This window comes from Zootoca vivipara, chromosome 1 (genome assembly GCF_965207765.1).
Source record: "Zootoca vivipara chromosome 1, rZooViv2.hap1.1, whole genome shotgun sequence".
In the NCBI taxonomy this organism is placed as follows: Eukaryota; Metazoa; Chordata; class Lepidosauria; order Squamata; family Lacertidae; genus Zootoca; species Zootoca vivipara.
In genome coordinates this window covers 3,019,553-3,025,082 of record NC_142582.1, presented here as the reverse complement: position 1 = coordinate 3,025,082, position 5,530 = coordinate 3,019,553, and the positions used below count along the sequence as shown (strand labels likewise).

The 5,530-nt window shown below is 45.8% G+C and overlaps 1 long non-coding RNA gene across 1 annotated transcript; it reads left to right on the top strand.

The window, feature by feature from the left end:
* The first annotated feature begins 941 nt into the window (after nucleotides 1–941).
* LOC148687456 (uncharacterized) lies at nucleotides 942–5,298 on the top strand. Its single transcript, XR_015948915.1, has 2 exons — nucleotides 942–1,120; nucleotides 4,733–5,298. It is a non-coding gene; the product is annotated as an uncharacterized LOC148687456 (long non-coding RNA).
* The last annotated feature ends 232 nt before the right edge of the window (nucleotides 5,299–5,530 follow it).

Sequence of the window (5,530 nt, the reverse complement as noted above, 5' to 3'; positions counted from 1 at the left end):
TTGTGAAGCCAGTTGTTCACTTCCCCTATTTTTCCCTCTCCCTGGGCCACGTCGTTCAACTGGGAGGACATATGAGATGACAATTTGTGCATTTAATTGCTTCAACTTCCTGCCCAGAGCCTCATAATCACTTTTGATCTTCTGGAGGCTATGGCTTGCAGTGTCATTGGTTCCCACATGGACCAAAAGGAAGGGGTATTTGTCAGTGGGTTTTATGATTCCTTGCAGCCGTTCTGCCACATCTTGGATCTTAGCCCCAGGGAGACAGCACACCTCTCGAGACGTCTTATCAGTCCCACAAATCACTGCTTCTGTAACCCTCAGCAGGGAATCCCCTATCACCAGGGCCGGAGCGTTAATATAGGTGAACTAGGCATTCGCCTAGAGCGCCAAAATGAAGGGGGCGCTGGCCAGCCTGCCCCCGAGCCTCTGGAAGCCGGCAGGAGAAGGAGGAGGCTTGCTGCGTTGCGAGCCTCCTGGCTGCCTGGGGTGGCAAGCCTACAGAGGGCAGCGGCACCCCAAGCAGACCACTTAGCAACAGCAGCACTCAGGGCAGAACGGGCTTCACCTGCTGGAGCTAGGATCTAAGAAGCTTAGTTGTGCGCGGGCAGCCCCCTTCCCAAAAAACCATGCGCACACACCTCGAAACCAACATGGTTCTCACACCAAGAAGGGAGGGAGGAGCTAAACTGGCCTCATTTGTCTGCGCTAAGTTTGTCCCACACGTGAAGAATTGCAGCGGCCTGCACAGGCGCGCAGGAGATCTCCAAAAGGAAGCGGACACAGCGGTCTGTGAGAGCTTTACGGCGCCATTAGATGCCCATTAGTCTTCAAGTCGCCACAGGGAGGGCTAAACACACATGCAGCCCTTCCTCCGCCCCCTGCCTCCATTCCTCCTCCTCAGCTCTCGAAAGGAAACGGTGCTTCGTCACTTCCCTCCCTCCCGCCGTTTTCCTTCCGCCCTCTTTGCGCCCTCCGCCCAGCTCGCCCAGCCGCGTCCCTCTCCTTGTCTGTCACGCAAGTCTCCGCTGCGGACGCCCAGCCCCTGGCAGGACTTGACTGGGTAGATGGCGAGGCTGGACACGGCGGCCATGGTTGCCGAGGAAGGACAGTGTCGCAGGTGGGAGAACTTTAACCCGAGGTGGGACTAGACCGGGCCATGCCTCCCTTAGCCTGGTTCCTTTGCCAGCTTCTCGCTTGGCAGGCGCCATCGCTGCAGGCGCCCCCGCCTTTATCCAGACGCTAGACATCTATGGCAGCTGGCATTGCGTTCTTGTGCACACCTACTCAAAAGTAAGCCCCACTGAGTTCAATGAGACTTACTCCTGGGTAAGTGCAATGCCTTTCCCCCCTGGGGAGATGCATTCCCCTAAACATTTTGTGAATCTGAGTTTGGTCTCATTGAGGGGCAGTATTTCAATATGAGTACAGTAGTAAAATGAGAGTACCCCTAAACATTTTTTAATAAAAAAAGCACTGGGTAAATTCTTATGGGATTGCAACCCGAGCGTTTGCATGTGTGCTTACTTCCACCATTGGGTTTCTTTGCAACCCAGAGAGCTGGGTTTTTTGGGAGGGAGGTAACACCCCCCTCCCAACACACACACACCCTGATGAAAGAATAGAAAAACTCCACTTGCAGGACTCAACATGAAAAAGTTATTAGGCAGAGACCTTTTAAAAAAAAATTAATGAGTTTTCACTCTTTGTGTTGGAACACTTTGCCACTTTCCTTTCAGCTCAGCCAGTATATCAAATTATATATCATGGTACCCACACTGATGGAAGGGACTTAGATGCCTAATTCTGTCACCTTCCCAAATCCACACATTCTTTCACTACAAATGCCAGGAGAGGGAGGCTAAAGACAGTCCATCTCTCTCCTAGTTCCCCTTTGGCACTAAAGGCAGCTCCCATATAGGTGCTATCTATTTTTTCCAGTTGGGTAATAATAATAATAATAACAACAATAACAATAATAATTTTATTTATACCCCACCCTCCCCAGCCAAAACCGGGCTTAGGGAGGCTAACACTAGATATAAAACAATTGATCCGGGCTCCATGCAATCAGAGAGGACTTTTCGGAGCCAAACAGTCAATAGCCCTGGTTAACTCCACATTCCAGCGGGCCACCAGGGAACCTTTTATCACCACCTGCCCCTTACAATTCCAGTGGCTGCTCCCTGTTTCTCTTCATCTTCATGGCATGAGTCTTAACCGGTGCTCGGTGTTCTGTGCTTTTCATTTTCATTCTTCCTATAATACATCTGTGTTTGAAATATGATTGGCCGGGGGGGGGGGCAGAAGGTGATCTTGCCTAGGGCGCAAAAAACCCTAGCACCAGCCCTGCCTATCACCACTACAGGCCTCCTCATAGACTTGGTCGGGATTCTTCCATGTGCTGTCCCTTCCAAGGTCACCTGCATATTCCCGGAGGGCTGCTCGTCTTCATATTTCTGATCAACTGTGATGAGGGAGAGATCTACAAATGGAGTCTGTTCTTTGTCTTCCATAAAAAAATTCCTTCAGTAGCACCTTAAAGACCAACTAAGTTTTTATTTTGGTATGAGCTTTCGTGTGCATGCACACTTCTTCAGATACAGTGAAATGGAAGTTTCCAGGCACTTATGTAGAGAAGGGGTGGGGAGGGGAGGGGATGGGGAGGGGGGATCACTCAGAAGGGTGGTGGAAATGGGTGATTGACTGACTGATAGCTGTTGATGACCGGAAACGACTGCAAATGGTTTTGCATGAAAAAGCAAGGGTGGAGATGGCTGAAGATCGCTTATCATGTATAATGAGATAAGAACCCGATATCTCTGTTCAAACCAGGTCCCTCCATGGTTTTGAGCTTGGTGATAAGTTGCAATTCAGCAACTTCTCTTTCCAGTCTATTTCTGAAATTCTTTTGTAGTAAGACAGCTACTTTGAGATCTTGTATAGAATGTCCTGGGAGATTGAAGTGTTCTCCTATTGGTTTTTCTGTCTTCTGGTTCCTGATGTCAGATTTATGTCCATTTATCCTTTGGCGTAGGGTTTGGCCTGTTTGTCCAATATAGAGAGCTGAAGGGCACTGTTGGCATTTGATGGCATACACAATGTTAGAGGATGAGCAATTAAATAGTCCTGAGATGGTATGTTGGATGTTGTTGGGGCCAGTAATGGTATTGTCTGGGTGTATGTGGCAGCAAAGTTGGCATCTGGGTTTATTGCAGGCTCTGGTACCAGTGTCCATGTTAAGTCTGGTGGTTGTATTATTGTGGGTGAGGAGTTGTTTAAGATTGGGTGGCTGTCTGTAGGCAATGAAAGGTCTTCCTCCCAGAGCTTGAGAAAGGGAGCTGTCATTGTCCAGGAGAGGCTGTAGATCTCTGATGATGCGTTGTACTGTTTTAACTTGGGAGCTGTATGTGATGACTAGTGGTGTTCTGTTATTTTCTTTTTTGGGTCTGTCTTGCAGCAGGTTCTCTCTAGGTATCTGTCTGGCTCTGTTGATCTGTTGTTTAACTTCATCAGGTGGATATTTTAGTTCTAAAAAGGTTTGCTGTAGATCTCTTAGGTGAGATTCTCTGTCTGTAGAGTTGGAACAGATGCGGTTGTAACGTAAGGCCTGGCTGTATATGATGGATTGTTTGGTATGTTTGGGATGGTAGCTAGAAGCATGTAGATATGTTTGTCAGTCAGTTGGTTTTCTGTATAAGGTGGTGTCTATATGTCCATCCTGTATTTTTATAGTAGTGTCCAAAAAATGTATTTCTTGCATAGATTGGTTCATTGTTAGGTTGATGGTGGGGTGGAAGTCATTGAATGTCTGGTGGAAGGTTTCCAGGGTCTGTTGTCCATGTGTCCAGATGTCTTCCATGTTAAGGGAGAGCACTTCAAATCGATTGTGTAGTTCTAAACCCTCAGAGCGATCCCTGGGCCTTCTACGTTCCTCCAGACATCTGGGTCCTGTGTTGGGGAACTGACCTCCTCCTCAGGGATGTCCCCTGTCTCCTCCTTGGTGCAGACAGTGTGCTCTGTTGCATCCAAGAAAAGCTCCAGCTCTTTAATTCTCTGGAGTGTAGATACACAGGCCTGAAGTTGCTGGATGTTGTCTTCTAGTAGGGCAACCAACTTGCAATTGCTGCAGGTGTAGCTGCCTACATCCTTTGGCAAGAATACAAACATTGCGCAGGAATTAATACAATACAAGTTATATAAACCAATGTGTTTTTGGTTTTAAATATTGCTTTTGTACTTTCCACATATTGCCACTAAAATCCTTGACTAATTAAGATGATTTGAGTATACTATTTACATGATTGCTAAGCAAGGGGTTTGTCTCTATAGCAACAACTATATGCAAAAGGCTCCTTCCCTATTAAAATTAATCCTCTGGGATTCAGATGCTGTACTGGGAATATAACAAAGACATTATTTTATGTTTAGATTGGCTTGACATGGTCCACAATCTTATTTATATAAATTGAAATTTAAAATTTCTACAATGAACTGGTGGGTAGTTTCATATCTTCCTTGTTTAATAAAGCCTACAATAATGTATTAATTAAACATTATTTTACATCTCATGTGGGACAATGGACGAGGGCTGCCTGAAACCGCTACAGATAAGCAGACAGCTTCTGTTAGTAATATCACTTTTTCAATTCACCAGCTTTTTAAATCCTTCCCATTACATGTGAAACATGATACAAATCTAATTATCATTATCATTATCCATTTCCAATAGCATCTCTGGGAACTGCAGAAGAGATTGCCAGTTAAAGATGAAATAGTACACAATAAAAGGCATTTTATGAAGGAAGTGTGCTGTGATTTTATTGGTGCAATACTTTTCGGCATTACCCACAGAACTTCAAATTTGGATCTACATGTACACGTGTGACTATAAGACTTGCTGATGAAGACTCTCCGAAACAGGGCCCTGTCCTGGTATATATACTTCATCTGACATATAAACTTCTATAAATAAATCCAACCACAGAAGAGACTATTTGAAACTATTGCATCATTTGAACAATCAACAGGGATATAGTATTACGCCAGCCTGAGTTCTTGCCTTACCACTATTTGTTTGTGACCTTCAGTCAAGAACTCCCATTTCTTTATTTATTCATTAAGGAGATAAAGAACTACATAACTTTTAGAAGACACCTGAAGGCAGCCCTGGAGCAGAAGGTTTTTAATGTTTGATATTTTACTATGTTTTATACGTGCTGTAAGCTGCCCAGAGTGGCTGGAGAAACCCAGCCAGTTGGGTGGGGTATAAATAATAAAGTTGTTGTTGTTGTTGTTGTTGTTACACCCAATACTCCCAGAGCTCTTCCAAGCCCTAATTTCCTCACAGCACCTTCAAAACACACACACACACACCCTGCAAGCCCTCGCAGTTTGCCACAGACTCCTCTCTCTCCCACTCCTACAACCTCTCTGTCCACTGCTGCTGCCAATCCCAGAGTCAAGGGGGGTGGAGAGGTGGAAGCCTTTCTCCCCTCCACCTGGCAGAAGGAAGTGTGCATTTTGAAAC